The following is a 17,545-nucleotide window of genomic DNA, read 5'->3' on the forward strand; positions in this document are numbered from 1 at the left end:
AACTCAATCACTGAAAGATTTTATTTCTTTTTAAATTACCAAAGCTATAAATATTTCGAAATCCTGAGATGCTGGAGTGAGGCACAGAAGACCCAGCCCTTTAGCTACAGAGACAAGGGCTAATGACATCAACATTATCAGAGTTGTACCCTCACACCCCTTTCCCCCCTGCTGCTTTTCCAAATGTCACTGAGAAAAGTATGTTCCAGAGTGGGCCGGGGTGGGGGTGGGGGGGACAAAGTTTATGTCTTTCTGCCAACAACTAAGATGCAACACTTCCATGTATATTAAGAACAGCACATTTATCACAACCTATCATAATAATCCGCACAAAGTAACTGTATTTCTCCAAAGCCACGTCACATCTAAACAGCTGTCATTTACTGAGCACATATTATGTGCCAGTTGCTTTTCAGAGTGCTGTGTATACTTTGTTCATTGAGGGAGGAGTCAAGGAAAACACTCAAGGCCACATAAGCTACTAAGTAACAGACCCCAGATTCTAAGCCAGCTCTGGCTTAGACACTATGACACTGGAACCTTATAAACTCTGGGGTGAAGGGGCTGCTGTTGTTGCTTGAGACAGGGTCTCACTGTGTTGGCCAGGCTAGTCTCAAACACCTGAGCACAAGTGATCGTCCTATCTCAGCCTCTGAGTACTAGGATTATGTCCATGCACTACAACACATGGCTAGCCTCACAAACTTTGAATATGTCCATCGTTACAGTTCCTACTTTATAAAGGAGAAAGTTAAGGAGATATGATTATCCCAATGTCACACAAGTCAAATAGAATTTCCTTTACAATCACTCTTAGCACATATACAGTATGGGATTCTTGAGCTACACTGCTTGAAAATTTGATGAAAAGAGACATAACTATTCCCTTTTCCATACCTACTAGATCGCCAGGATTTCCTCTATAATTAATAAGGTCACATTTTGTTTGTTTATTTATTTATTTGGAAGTGAATCGTCATTTATTTAAGGTTTCTAATGAAAGTTCAGTAATACACTCACAATCTTCCCTTCTTTTCAATTATACATCCCTTGCTACTTTACATGTACTTTTATTTAATAGGGTCACATTTTAAAGATACACATAATTGCTGGGTGCCAGTGGCTCATGCCTTTAATCCTAGCTACTCAGGAGGCTAAGATCTAAGGATCACAGTTCAAAGCCAGCCTGGCAGGAAAGTCCATGAAACTATCATCCCCAATTAACTACCAGAAAGCCATAAGTGGAGATGTGGCTCAAGTGGTAGAACACTAAACTTATGTACAAAGACTAAGGAACAGCAGACCCTGAGTTCAAACCCCAGGACAGGCACTCAAATGCACGCAGACACAAACACACACACATACACCACATAATCTTTCCTTCCTTCACTCTATAGGCAGACTTTGTATAAAAATAATGGCTAGTAATTACTGAGTTCCTACAATGTGCTGGGCATTATTTCACATTATAGCTTATCATCATTGAACTTCTGTGAATTCTACAAAGTTCAAGCTGGTAGTTTAGTCTACATCAGTGCAGAATGCCTGCTTAGCAAATGTATGCCCCTGGGTTCAGTCATCAGCACTACAAAAGAGAAGGTGGGAGGAAGGAGGAGGAAGAAGACCAAGAAAAAGAAGAGGGGGAGGGGAAGGAAGGAGGTGGAGGGAGGAGAGGACAGAGGGGAATAAAGGGGAAGGGGAGAGGAAATGCGAGGAGAGAAAAGAGGAGAGAAAGGGAAGGGAAGGGAGGGATGAAATTATCTAAACCTGAGTTCATTTCGTTCTCCCTGCTACTTGAATGTTGAGCAGGAATCTCAGCCGTAATCTACACAGTAAACCCCACACCTTCTCTTATCATTTGTGTCAATTTCCTTTCTCACTGATCTCCTTCCAGAAGCCCACCAACTGAGTTTCAATTTGAACAGGGTATCCTCATTGTCTAGCTCAGTTTCAGACAAAGGGAGGCACAGAGATATTTGCCTCTGGAAGAGAGACTTGTCAAGACTCCACCACATTTCATACACAGGCAAACCTGTGCCCAGAGTGTCAGGAGCCTCGAGCCTTCACAGCGGCTGGGTTAGTCCTGGCCCTTTAACAAGATCCCTGGCCCATTCCTCTGTATATTTAAAAACTCCAAAGCTCCAGGTCATCACCAATTCTCCCCACACCTCATATAACTCTCTCTCAGTGCCACGTGGTAGCACATACTCTTTGCACCATCTATATTTTATATGCACATATGTGTTTACATCTTCCATATTTTCACAAGCCCTTAATAAAATAATTTCAAAAATAAAGGCAAACATGTGGTTGGCATTATTGTGCCTAAACTGAGGCACATTCAAAACATGTGCTGCCCACAAGATTTTGGTAAAAATTCTCTTGTGCCATTCCAGTGTCTTTTTCTTTGAGATGCATTCATGCTAATAAGAGGCATTTGTGAATTTTATGGCCTGTTATATTTGTTTCCAAAAGGACAGTTGGGTTTATGACACACATCAAATTTATCATAAACATATAGACAGACTCATATAGGCTTTTCAGTCATTCCTATCCTGTGCTATGTTCTTTAAATAATCATTTAAATACCCTGGGTAAATTCTGACAATCTTCTTGGAGTTGTATGCCATAAATTGAAGTCTCTGTTTTGTCACCCAGTCTTCAAACCCTCATTTCACAAAACAACCATGTTTTCCTGGTTAAAATTCATTGACTGGTAAGATTAAGAGAACCAAGTGTGCAGACCATTAGTTTACAAATAGGGCCACCAGCAATTTCTCCCATGAAGAGGCAGTCTAAAACCCAGGCTCTAGTGGGTACACCTGCAATCCTAGCTACTCAGGAGAGCTGATGATGAAGGTTCAAAGCCAGCAGGGGCATGAAAGTCCCTGAGACTCTTATCTTGAATTAAATGACCAGAAAACTAGAAGTGGTACTGTGGCGCAAGTGGTAGAGCACTAGCCTTGAGTTAAAGAGCTCAGGGACAATACCCAGGCCTCATTACCAACCAAAGATAAAAAATAAAATTAAAAAAAAAGAGGCAGAGTCTTATTTTTCCTTCCTTCTTAGATATGGATTAGCCTTGGGAATTGCTCTGACCCTTAGTCTGTGGTGGAAATGACGTTGTACCAGTTTTTTTTGGTTTTTTTTTGTTTTGTTTTGCCAGTCCTGGGCTTGAGCTCAGGGCCTGAGCACTGTCCTTGGACTTTCTCAAGGCTAGAGTTCTACCACTTGAGCCTCAGCACCACTTCTAGCTTTTTTTCTATGTATGTAGTACCGAGGAATCGAACCCGGGTCTTTATGCATGTTAGCCAAGCACTCTACCACTAGGCCAATTTTTTTTTTTTTTTTGCCAGTCCTGGGCTTGAGCTCAGAGTCTGAGCACTGTCCTTGGACTTTCTCAAGGCTAGAGCTCTACCACTTGAGCCACAGCACCATTTCTGACTTTTTCTATGTATATGTGGTACCAAGGACTTGAACTCAGGTCTTCGTGCATGCTAGGCAAGCACTCTACCACTAGGCCAAACTCCTGGCCCTGTACCAGTTTTGAGCCTGGAAGATTTTGTTTCTGTCAGTCCTGGGCCTTGAATTCTGGACCTGGGTGCTGTCCCTAACCTCCTTTTTCTCAAAGCTAGTACCATTTGTGCTAACAGCACCACTTCTGACTTTTTTTTGTGGAGCTAAGCCTCTCATAGACTTTCTTGCACAGGCTGGCTTCAAACCACAATCCTCAGATCCTCAGCTAGGATTCCAGGTATGAGCTACTTGCATCCAGTGAACCCCTAAGTTCTGACTTGTGCCCAGGTCCCCTACAAAAAGATAAATAAATACATGAAGTATTCTATCTTCAGCCAAAAAGGAAATGCAAATCAAAACAACTATGTAAGAGCAGGCTCCGGTGCGTCATGCTTTTAATCCTAGCTACTCAGGAGGCTGAGATCTGAGGATCGAAGTTCAAAGCCAGCCAGGGCACCAAAGTATGTGAGAGTCTTTTTTTTTTTTTTTTGCCAGTCTTGGGCTTGAGCTCAGGGCCTGAGCACTGTCCTTGGATTTTCTCAAGGCTAGAGCTCTACCACTTGAGCCTCAGCACCACTTCCAGCTTTTTTCTATGTATGTGGTACCGAGGAATCGAACCCGGGTCTTCATGCATGCTAGGCAAGCACTTTAACCACTAGGCCAAACTCCCAGGCCTGTGAGAGTCTTATCTCCAATTAAGCACCAGAAAACCGGAAGTAGTGCTGTGGCTAAGTGGTAGGGTGGACCGTCTTGGGCTGAAGAACTCAGGGATAGCACTCAGGCCCAGAGTTCAAGTCTTACACCAACACACACACACACCAACAAACAAAAAACCAGGAAGATTGCCTGGCACCCCAGTCAGAATGGCTGTCATCAAAAAGACAAACAATAAATACTTGCCAGGATGGGATGGGGAGGCTTTATTCACTGTGGGTAGAAATGTAAATTAATCTAGCCATTATGGAAAACAATGTTGGGGTTGCCTAAAACACTAAAACTAGAACTACCATGTAGTCCTGCCATACTCTTGGTCATATATCTAAAGAAAAGTCAGCACACAATACAGGCACCTGAACAGTGATTCTTTCTTTCTTTCTTTCTTTCTTTCTTTCTTTCTTTCTTTCTTTCTTTCTTTCTTTCTTTCCTTCCTTCTTTCCTTCTTTCTTTCTTTCTTTTGTTGGTTGTGGGGCTTGGATTCTGGGCCTGGGTGCTATCCCTGGGAGCTTCAGCTCAAGGCTACCGCCCTACCTTTTGAGGCACAGCGCCACTTCTGATTTTCTAATGTGTAATTGGAGATAAGAATCTCAGGGTCTTGGGCCGGGAGTTTGGCCTAGTGGTACAGTGCTTGCCTAGCATGCATGAAGACCCGGGTTTGATTCCTCGATACCACATACATAGAAAAAAGCCAGAAATGGTGCAGAGGCTCAAGTGGTAGAGCTCTAGCCTTCAGAAAGTCCAAGGACAGTGCTCAGGCCCTGAGCTCAAGCCCAGGACTGACAAAAAAAAAAAAAGAATCTCAGGGTCTTCAGTGCCCGGGCTGACTTTGAACCTCAATCCTCAGATCTCAGCCTAGGATTACAGGCATGAGCCACCATGCCTGGCTAAAATATCCATATTTACTACAGCATTATTCACAATTTGAAAACAAGTTGTTATTAGCTTAGGTGCCCATTGGCAGATGAAGAGCTTTAAAAAAATGTGGTAAAGGGCTGGGAGTTTGGCCTAAGGGTAGAGTGCTTGCCTAGCATGCATGAACACCAGGTTCGATTCCTCAGCACCCCACATACATAGAAAAAGCCAGAAGTGGTGCTGTGGCTCAAGTGGTAGAGTGCTAGCCTTGAGAAAGCCCAAGGACAATGCTCAGGCCCTGAGCTCAAGCCACAGGACTGGCAAAAAAAAAAAAAAATGTGGTAAATACATATAATGGCTTTTATTTTTGGTCCTAGGTTGTGACTCATACTCGGTATGAGTGCTTGCTTATTGGCTGGAGGTCTATCATCTGAGCCTATCTCCAATCCAGTGGACTCTTCCACTTTTTTTCTTTTGTAGTACTGGCATTTGAACTCAGGGCTTTGACTTTGCTAGACAAGCATTCTACCACTTGACCCAAGCCCAAGTCTTTATAATTCAAAGCACAGTCTTTTTATATTCAGCCATAAAAAAGAGTAAAATTGTGTCATTCACAGAAGAAAAAAAAAAGAATGGAATTGGAGATAATTATGCTAAGAAAAATAAGCCAGAGTCAGAAAAAAATACATTTTCCCTCATATGGAACCAAGACTTAAAAAAAATAAGAACATGAACATAAAAAGGGAACTATTGTTGGGAGGAAGCCAATGGGAATGGGGCAGAGAAAAAGAGAGACTATAACTGAACTATTCTGTAAGCACATATGGAAAAGATAAAGTCAAGTGCCAGTGGCTCACACCTGTAATCCTAGCTACTCAGGAGGCTGAAAGCTGAGGATTCTGGTTCAAAGGCAGCTCGGGCAGAAAAGTCTATGAGATTATTTTCTTCAATGAATCACCAAAATGATGCAAGTAGAGCTATAGCTCAAGTGGCAGAATGCTGGCCTTGAGTGAAAAAAAGCCCAGAGACAGCACCCAGGCCCTGAGTTCAAGCCCCACTATGGACACACACACACACACACTAAAAATGAAAAACATTAACACAAGAGAAAAACTGAAGGGCCAGCCAGTAGTCAGAACCATAATCTAGACCCGAAGTGTGAAACCATGGCAGAGCTTTTAGCTCAGGCAAGCTACCAGATACCTTCAGTGCCCTAATGTGGCTAGCCAAGACCACATGAACAGGAAGAATCCATCTCCACAGTTCTCACCTAAATTCCTCAAGTACAAAGTCACAAACAATTTAAGGGGGAAAAAAAGACCTTTTTTCATGCTACTAAATTTGGGAGTGATTTGTTTTCTAGGGCGGTAGATAACAGACAAGTACACTGAAGTGAATACGCAATAAGACATGAGTGGATTTTAAGTGGAATACAATCTAATCAGATAAATCTGTCCTTAGCCGCATCAAGAAAATGAGTGCTCTCTCTTTGACCTGTGCTTTGGATGGAGCTGGGGTGTGGGAATAGTGTTTGATCAAATGCAATAGGCCAACAACTTTCTGCTGCTTCTGCTGCTGCTACAGTTTTTTTTTTTTTTTTTGCCAGTCCTGGGCTTCGGCTCAGGGCCTGATCCCTGTCCTTGGACTTTCTCAAGGCTAGAGCTCTTACCACTTGAGCCCCAGCACCACTTCCGGCTTTTTTCTATGTATGTGGTACCGAGGAATCAAATCCGGGTCTTCGTGCATGCTAGGCAAGCACTCTACCACTAGGCCGAATTCCCGGCCCAACTACAGTTTGTTTTTTTTTTTTTATTTAATTTTATTTAAAAATTTTTCCATATATTTTTATTGTAATTACTAAAGGGTCACATTATATTCACCAGATAGAAGGTGCATTACTTCACAAACATACCCTTTCTCATGCTTTGGTCCCCATTTCCCTCCCCCCCACCCCTTCTCCTCATCTTGTTTTTCCCCTTCCCTATCCGATTTCAAATAACCAAATAAGCATATATACCATATATCAGATAACAAAGTGAAATACTGTAACAATATGAGATAACCAAGGGACAGCAAAAGAGATGAGAGATAACATAGTACATTAAGGACAACAATCACTCATTATATGGTTTTTATTTCTATATCCTGGAGGTCCTTCCATTTAGCATCATACTATATCGACTTATGTATCTAGGTTTTGCTCTATTGCAAATCTCTGCTAGGAGAGCCCAAGGTTTCCACTGATTATGACAAATGAAGGAAACCATTGAGCCTATGTTCCTTTGAGTATGGCTTACTTCACTTAATATGATTTTTTCTAAGTCTTTCCATTTTCTAACAAATGGGGCGATGTCATTCTTTCTGACAGCAGCATAGAATTCCATTGTGTACAAATACCACATCTTGTTGATCCACTCATCAACTGAGGGCATCTGAGTTGGTTCTATATCTTTGCTATGGTAAATAGTGCTGCAATGAATATCATTATGCTAGTGGATTTAGTATGTCCTTGTTTCTGGAAGAGTGGATAAATGCCAAGTAGTGGAGTTGCTGGGTCATAGGGGAGCTCTATGTTTAGTTTTTTGAGGAACTGCCATATTGCTTTCCATAGTGGTTGAATGAGTTTGCACTCCCCAAAACAGTGTAGTAGTGATCTCTCCTGGCCACATCCCCTCCAGCATCTGTTGTTATTAGATTTCTTGATCCTGGCCATTCTAACTGGAGTGAGGTGGAATCTTAGAGTTGTTTTGATTTGCATTTCTTTTATGGCCAGAGATGTTGAGCATTGCTTCATGTGTCTATAGACCATTCTTGTTTCTTCTTCAGAGAAGATGCTCTTCAAGTCTTCAGCCCATCTTTTAATGGGATGGTTATTACTTTGGAGATTAGTTTTGGAGTGATTCATTTTTTTAGCTGTTGATATATTTTAGATATGAGGCCTTTGTCTGTTAGTGAAGATCTTCTCCCACTTTGTAGGCTTTCTAGTTAGTTTGCTAGCTATGTCCTTTGCCATACAGAAGCTCTGCAGTTTAATGCAGTCCCACTTATACAGTCTTTCTCTGATTTGTGTTTCTAGGTCCTTATTAAGAGAGTTTCCACCTGTGCCAAGGAGACCAGTGTATCTCCTATTCCTTCTTATAAAGTTTTCAATGTATCTGCTTTTACCTCCAGGTCTTTGATCCATTTGGAATTAATCCTGGTGCAGGGTGACAAAGAAGGATCCAACTACAGTTTTCCGCAGGTGCTTAACCAGTTCTACCAGCACCACTTGAAGAGGCTGTCTTTTATCCATTCTATTTTTTTTTTTTTTGGCTCCCTTGTCAAAGATTACGTGGCCATAGGTCTACACACAGTTTTTTGACTGACGAAATATCCAGACTCCTTAGCAGGCCACCAGGACTATTTCCCTGCTTGGGAATAGGTATGGTATGTATTCAGAGTACCTACCAGTTTATGAAAGGTGGCTCCTCCCACACAACCCTCCCTAGCGAAAGAAAATAACCAGCTGAGAGGATGAGATCATTGATGTCCTATTACATTCTTCCTGACAAGAAGGCTTAAATGTTCATTTTACTTTTCAGAAGGACAAGAGGAAGGATATTTTTGTCCAGTATATATATTATATATATGTATGCATATATTTTGCGGGGGGGGAGGGATTGGTCATGGGACTTGAACTCTGGGCCTGGGTGCTGTCTCTGAGGTTTTCAGCTCAAGACTAGCACTCTACCACTTGCGACACGGCATCACTTCCAGTTTTCTGGTGGTTAATCAGAGATAAGAGTCTTACAGACTTTCATGCCCGGGCTGGCTTTGAACCATGATCCTCAGATCTCAGCCTCCTGGGTAGCTAGGATTGCAGGCATGAGCTACAGCCACCTGGCCCAGTTATATATATTTTAATAGCATGCATTGTTTTACAAGGGATTTTCCTTTTCCCATTAGTTATATAATATACCCTGTCAACTTCACCCTCTCTCTTTCTCTTATTGCCCCTTCCCTTTTCTTAAAGCAATTTCAACTGGCTTCATGGTTCTATTTTCATACAGGTATATAAAAACTTTGACCAAAGTCACCTTCATTCAGCCTCTCCATTCTCCCTGCCCTGCAATTGAGCCTGTTTTGCTCTCCTGCCACACACAATTTTTTTTATATACCAAGGGTTTTCACCAAGGTATTTCACAGACAGACACATATTTTAATCAGAACAAACCCCTTCTAATGCTCTCTTTACCCCTATTCCTCCAGGGAAATCTTCATATATAAATGCAGTTTAATATTATTCACCCTAATTGAGGCATTAAAAAAATGGAATCCTCCCATAAAACTGACACTGCTGTGGAATCTGGGGAATTGGGGATGGAATGCTGAAGGGTCTGTGGGTATATAGACCATTGTGCCTACTTGGCAACAGAATGCTTACCTGTACAGTCCACTAGGCATCCCTTTCTGCTTTCTCATGCGTTATCTTCTGGTCTGTCTCAGCTCTCCTTTAAGATCCCCCATGGAGCACGATTTAGCACATGGGTGCCCATAACAAGGGCACTTTGAGGAGCCTTGGTCTGTAGGAGGATAGAAAACAACAACAACAAAATGGGCTGGGGGCTGGAGTGGAATGTGGAGTTGGAGAGTTGGTTTGGTTTGCTTGGTCTGAGATGGGGAAAATAATACAGCATTTGAAATGATGGAAGTCTTACACCTATAGTCACAGCACTGCAGATGATGAGGTGCAAGGATCCCAGTTTGAGGCTAGACTGAGCTAATGGGGAGAAAAACCAATCACATCCTAGGTGATGAGTGAGGAAAAGTCTAAAAGGAATAGCCTCCCATTCCGCGCCCCCCCCCCCCTGTCTTTCTCTCTCTGAGGTACTGGAGTTTGAACTCAGGGGTTCATATGGGCTTAGCAGGTGCCCATCCAGTTTAGCAATAGTCCCAGCCTTTTATTTCTTTAGTCATTTTCCAGGTATGGTCTTACCGTTCTCCTACATATGCATCTTGTATAGCTGGGATGACACACATGCATGACTCCCAGCTTTTTGATTTAGATGGGCTTTGGGTAACTTTTGCCTAGGTTAGTCTTGAAGTACAAACATCCAGATCTCTGGCTCCTGTGTAGCTGGTATTATAGGTGTGAGTCACTCTGCCTGGCCTAAGAGTCATATTCTTAAATAGGTCAGAGAGGACAAGTGAGAAGAGTGGGCTTCCCTAGGCCCATAGAACCTGAAGCAAGCTGTGTGACATGGTGGCACAGAGCAGATAACTGTGGTGCTGAGCATTTGTACCTGGTCTTTTCACATTGCTTCTATTTACTTAGAGAGGCAGGTGGCAAGATGACTGACAGAGAGAGATTAAGAGTGTAAGTGTTAGAGGTTTGAATAACCACAGGAAGGTAGTAGAGTTGTGGTTGTAGAAAGGAAGCTTGGCCATGGAGGACTGACCTTTCTCAGCAAAGAAAGGGTCAGGTGTAACCACAGAAGTAAAGAGGTAGAAGAGGAAGATTTAGCATGCTATAAATATTTGCTAAATGAGGATGGGAATCATAATTACTAAAGCTGATCAAAGTAAGACCTGAGAGGCCAAGCCATTTGTATGAATATGAAAATTATCAGGAATCATGGGAAGAATATTAAGAAAATGACAGTATGCTAGGAGTTTAAATCCTCAGGGCTAAGTAGGTAGATGAAGGTAGTAGAGAGATAAGGGGATAAGGGTAGAGAATCTGAAGTCTTGAAATTCAAAGCTGAAAGGGGAGGGAGGAAGAGAAGCTTCTGGAAATGTCTCTGATGGTCAAGAAAAATGTCTATTATACCAGCTGATCCAGTAACAGAAGAGATGTGAGGGAAAGATAAGCCATTAGCTTTGGATGGAATTAAGATAAGTAGGTATTTGCTGAGATAGCTATCAATACCAGAGGCAACAAACTTTCTCTGGAAAGGGCCAGGTAGTAAATGTTTTCAGCTTTTATGGGCCATTGTATTTCTGTTACAAGTGCTCTACTCAACCCTAGTAACTCAAAAGCAGCCACAGGCAATATGTAAATGACTGAGTTTAGCAATTCCAACTTATTGTGACTATTGTTTGTACAGCATTGAGGATTGAACCCAGGGCTCTGTGTTTGGAAGGCAAGTATTCTGCCACTAGTTATGCCTCTAGCCCATAATAACCACCTTTACACAGTATCTGCTCTGTACCATATACAATGTTGGAGGATAAACATGATCTCAAACAATGCCCCCAACCACCCTGGAAGATATTTTCCCTTTTTTACTTTGAGCTAAGCCCCTTTCCTAATGTACTTCAGCTAGTAAATATCTACCCTGAAGTTTTACCTGATTCTGTCTATTCCACTCTCAAATTGGCCACAGGGTTCTTTTAGGATGACCTACTAAAATATGTATTAAGAACATTTCTCCTGGAAACCTAATTAAAAATAATTACATACCTTAAAAGACATTAAGAATCCAACAGACATGCCAACAAAGAAGACAGCTTTTATTATATCAATGTCTTTATGGGTTTGGATTCTGTTCAGAATGGCCCAGAAGGAAACTGCTGGCAACATGCAAAATCCATCAACCCATAATTAACATATGACAATTATTCTAATTGCTGCTAACAACATTTCTATGTTTTTAATTGTAGAGCAATTTGCCAATGGGATCGTTAATTGGCAATTCATATTTTAACTATGTCAGGGACAATAAGTCCGTATTTCCTCTGAGCCAACGGAAGGCATTCATTGACATTTCAATAGCCATTTTCTTAATTTTTTTCTCTGACCCCAGGATTCTCTTTGGATAGTTCTGACTAGAGTTCTTTCTGATCCAAATATATTTTCTTGGGGTAACTCAATCTCTCTTTAGCAGTTTAATATGTTTTCCTAACAATTTTCGTAGACCAGACACTTGGTTCTAGCTAGACACCCTGAACAGGCCCCCTGTTGACTTCAAAGAGAAAATAAAGGGGTGCAGGGAAAACCAGGAATGTGGTTCTTGGTTCAAAAAACCTCCACACACCATAAAACCTCCCGGTGTCTTCCTGTGTGTGAAGAGCCAATTAACACACGTGAGGGAAGCCTTTGTATGAAACCACCCTGGCAGCTCAGGAACTTGCTGGAAAGAACTGCAGCAAATGTGAAAGTAAGTTTAGCAGACTCAGTTCTCATACAGACCCCCCCAGTTGTTCAAGGGGAGTGAAAAAGTAAAAGTTACTTCAATAGCCAGTAATGCCATAAAGAGAGCCACATTCTCTCTTTATTTTTCTCTGTTTATCAGTCTGTTTCTGTCTCTTTCCATGACATGCATTTATAATTCATCATGGGTCTAACACTGAAGTAAGCATCAGAGATTTTAAAAATTATTTTTATTTATTGTTATTTTATTGTTTTACAAACATAGTCACCCATGCATTGAGTTCTTTAAGGAGCATCTACTCTTGGGAAAGAATTTGCATTGAATCTGGAGCTGAGACAGTGTGGCACGCTCCTCTAGGTTGCTGGCCATCTCCTTGGGGCTCTCACCCAGGCTTAATTTGAGCCACCTAGTCCTGTCTATGTGGACACCAGTGGAAGGGTCTAGAAGGGCAAAGAGCCCTTCACCATAACCATGACCTTGACGTCTAATTTATGAAGTTGTACTAGGCTGTATGAATGCAGTGTTAATCTAGAACCTAGAGGACAAAACTTACAACCACGTGAAACTCTCGCTGTTTGCATGACTGCTTACCCACAGGCAGGAGAAATTAGAGACAACAAACACTTCGACAGTCAGTTCAGATTCCAGCCTGGCACTTTCTCAAATTGGGGCATACTCTCCCCAAAGCATCTCTTTCATGAAGTACAAAGAAGCTAAACTCTGACTCCCAGAACCTGACTAGTCAGAATCCTAAATACAGTCTGAACACCAAAGTCTCTCTTTCCCCAGGCAATTCAAATGTGCAGCTCTGGCAGAGCATATTGCCCTAGGTTAAATCTTGTATTTCTACCAACCCTTGAGGGGGGTAGGGTAGGGTTGGGGTTGGGAGATGTAGATCCCCAAGCTGGAATCATTCAGTCTAGACCAGAGTTTGCAAATTGAAGGCCCACCCACAGGCTAGAGTCGGCCAGCAGATGTGTTTTGTTTGGCCCACAAGGGTTTAAAAAAAAAAAAAAACACACAACAATTACTTGCCAACATTCGTTAATGGGAATATATTGCACACACACAAAAATCTGGAGATCTGGCTTCTTTTGGAAAACAGGACTATCTAGCCAGTCTTGGTCTGCATTCTTGTGTGGTAACAATTGGCTGGAGGTGAGCCACTAGCCATGTAGATTGTAGATACAGCCAGAGACTCTGGCCTGTCACCATCCCTACCTCGCCTCATACCAAATGTACCTCACTCACAGACCTTTCTGGTCCTTGAAGCTCTGACCAGTGAGGGAGAGGGAGAAGTAGAAAACAAAATACACAAACTCTTTTAATTGACCTCACTGGCGATGAGAAGTCTTGAGGTCAATGCTCAGTACCATAAGAGTCATTTCAACCAGTCAATGTAAATGGCTGTTATACTGTACTGCTTAGGGAATAATGACAACATTGGTCATGACATATGTGTTTGGTACAGATATAATTTTCATCTGAACCTGGTAGTGGTCCAGACTGTGATAGATTCCAGCATTAGGGAGGCTGAGAAAGGAGGACTGGCAGTTCAAGGCTAGCCTGCAATTCATAGTGATACCCAGTAGAGGGAAGAAAGAAGAAAAGGAAGAAAGCAAAAGAGAGAGGGGGGGAAAAAAGGGAGAGAAAGGAAGGAAGGAAGGAAAAAGAAAAGAAGGGAAAGAGAAAGAAAAAAGAAAAGGGAAGTGAATTAATGTTCTATATTCAACTTAATCTCCACATACTCTTGTCTATCAGGAGGCAGTATGGAATACACTTTGGGGTGGGTTTATGGCAAACCTACATTGCTCAACCTCAAGCTTGGGCTTGCTTGTTCAGGGAAAAAAAAAAAACCCTCCCACCACCACTAGCTACCCACTCAGTGATGCTCAGATACTGATAACCGATGCCTAGGGCAAGGTCACATTGCCAGAGCAGATGGCCCCACACCTGTCTTCCTGGGGCGGTATGTCTTAACTGTGTGGCTCACTCACCTCTAGGCTGATTCCGGTGCCCCACCCGAATGTGCTATATCTGGATCTCTCTGAGTAGGGCAGAGTCTTCTCATTCCTTGAGACAACGGACTAAGTGTTAACAATAGCAGCTGCTAACCACAACTCCACAGGTGTTATCTCACAGAATCTGCACAGAAATTCTAGGGCTGGAGAGTTGGAGGCTATTTCACAAAAGTAGGAAATATCCCACAGAGAAGTTAAGTAACTTAAGGCCATCCAGCCATGGATACACAGAGCTGAGATTCAGGTCCTCTACTTGTCCTAGCAGAGCTCTCAACAAGAGGGAGGCATGGAGATTTCGTGGGCCCAGCTGTTTAAGGAGGGAGTGGAGGAATTTTGTCAATTACAGTAATAAAGTAGAGGCCTAGCTTTCAGATCCTTGTACCTGTATGCTGGTAGATACTAGACAAAAAAGTATTGCCTGTAACATGTGGTACCATAGGAATGGATGACAAAAAGCACCCCATGTCCTGTGAGGTCTGGTTACTCTGGGCTCTTAACATTGTTCACTCGATACTACTGTCTCTCTACTGTTCTCTTGGTCACTGTGCTGGGACTTAGGTTCTATCTTAATACCCTTCACTCAGAACTGGAGTCAGCACCTCCTTTTCTTCCTCCCTCCTTCCCCTCCCCTGCCCTCTCCTTTTCTCTTCCCTCTCTCCCCTCCTCTCCTCTCCCTCCTCTTTCCCTTACATGCAGGGGAGCATGGACAGTGGAAACAGGCTTTTCTCTGCTCTTTGCTTTGGTTTCAGGCCACCGTCAGTATATGGTTCTCCTCTTCTCGGACACACAATCTTTGTCTCCACAAGAGTCACATTTCCACCGCTATCATAGACAGCTGGAGATAATTAACTTATAAAGAGAAAAGGTTTCGGGTGGGGGTGAGGGGGTGGGGGGGAGGGAAATGGGGATCAAGACATGTGAAAGGGTATCAATGTATGGGAATTAATGCACCATCTATCTGGCAAATCTCATGTAATCCTTCTATTAATTACAATAAAAAATATATGAAAAAAAAGAGAAAAGGTTTACTTTGGCTTACAGTTTGGGAGACTGAAGTTCATGATGGGTCTGGATTGTGCTGAGGTAGCACATGATGAGAGAGCTCATGACAGAGCCAGAACTGTTCCCTTCATCGGCAGGGAAAGCTAAACAAAGAGTATGGAGGAGGCTGAGGTTCCACAAACTCCTTTACAGGCAATGGCCTGTAGACCTCTGCATTTCTGTAATTGCGATTATTCAGGAGGCCGAGGAAGATGGTGGCTGGAGGCCAGCCCGACAAAAGGTAAGCAAGACTCTATCTGGGAAACAACATCAATAATAACAATATCAAAACTTGGGGGCAAGTGCAAGATCCCAAGTTCAATCCTCAATACCACCAAAAAAAAGTGTCGTTAAACAATACAAATCCATAACATGAGTGAACATTTACTTAGTATTCCATATGGGCCATAATCCACCTTTCACTAACCACTGGGGTAAGATCTGATCAATTCTGATGGGTAGATGAGAAAACAGAAAGCTCAAGATAATGAAAATATTCTCTATTAAGTGGAAGAGCCAGGATCAAGTCTCCAAGGCTTTCTCATAAGCCCATGCTTTCCTTATTCGTTGTATTATCTAAGAAGTTTTTTTTTATAAAATGTGATTGCTTATTAGTGTGATTATTACCTTCAGATAACTATTAAATGTATTCTTTTACATTTCTGTAAGACCTTTTCAACCTCTTCTTACAACAACAACAAAAAATGTGTGTGTTTATGATAGTTTTTAATTTTGATTCAAAATGATCGAACAATCTCACTTATCATTAGAAGCTCAACATTTACTATTTTAGCCATTTCTATCACAATGAAAGTTTGAGAAATCTAACCTATGGTCCCAGCATCACAGCATCCACAGTCCTGAGCATCACTGTAGAAGACAGACATGAATAACACCACCTCTACTTAATTTCACCTAATGAGTAAAAAAAAATTATCCTTCACTCACATAATTGTAAGAATAAAAAGTTGACAATGAAGCTGGGCATGGTGGCTCACACCTGTAATCCTAGCTACACAGGAGGCTGAGATCTGAGGACATCGGTTCAAAGCCAGCCTGGGCACTAAAGTCTGTGAGACTCTTATCTCCAATTAACCACCAGAAAATCATAAGTGGCACTGTGGCTCAAAAAAAAAAAACCCACAAACTTTTTTAAAGTATATTTCTCATTTCAAATTATAAACAATATCTGGAATTTACTGCTGTAGTCTCAAATGTGTTTTTATCAGATAGAGTAGAACAGCTGGACAAATTTGCCAAGTCCTGAGTTCAGAATTTACAGAATGTAACATACCTGGTATATTATTATAACACATGAGAATAAGTATCTTATAGATCACAACTATCATCAATGAATTATTAATATTAGTGTTAGAATCACTAATAACAACAGAAAAAGTGAGCTACCTATTGGGATGCTATTCCTAATGTTGACATTGACCTAGAAACAAAGACTGGCCTGAATGACTTAGAGTAAATAATCACTTGTAATTGAGAAAGTTGAAAGAAGGTAAAAAAGAAAATCCTATTTTCTAAATCTTAAAGCCCTCCCCATCATTCCCAACTAAACCGAACAAACCATTATGTGGGTATATATATTATCTTTCTAATTAATTAGGAAATGATACACAAAACTCAACTTGATCTTACGTTCTTGGAGGAAGCAAGGGCCAGTGACCTACTCAGCTAGTAATTTTTTTTTTTTTTGCCAGTCCTGGGACTTGAACTCACGGCCTGAGCTCAAGTCCTTGGGCTTTCTCAGTGCTAGTGTTCTACCACTTGAGCCACAGCACCATTTCAGGTAGTAGGTGCATTACTTCTCACACATTGATACCCCTTCTCAAGTTTTTGTCCCCATTTCCCTTCCCCCACCCCCTCCCAATCATCTTGTTTCCCCCCCTTTCCTTTCCTATTTCAAATAAACAATAAACATATATACAATATATCAGGTAGCAAAGTCAGATACAGTAACAATATGGGATTAACCAAAGCCCAGCCAGTAATTCTTAAGGAAGTTCCTGTTGAGTAAGAAAAAAGAAGGTGCAAAGGAAACCCATCAATCTCCTGAGTTGTAATCTATGTAGTGACCCTGGAGTTGTTTCCAGTTGAGCTTCGGTGCCAGGAATAGCTCTAAATGTGGACATCTCAATATTTTCAAGGTAGTTCGATTTGAGTTAGGCATTCTGGCGCAAGGCACAGAAATTTCTAGAAAAAGAGATGCTATTGTGTTGCGGGGAAAGGAGTCAGCATCTGGGGGAGGTGTGT

This window comes from Megascapheus bottae, chromosome 2 (genome assembly GCF_031878675.1).
Source record: "Megascapheus bottae isolate mThoBot1 chromosome 2, mThoBot2.hap1, whole genome shotgun sequence".
NCBI classification, from domain to species: Eukaryota; Metazoa; Chordata; class Mammalia; order Rodentia; family Geomyidae; genus Megascapheus; species Megascapheus bottae.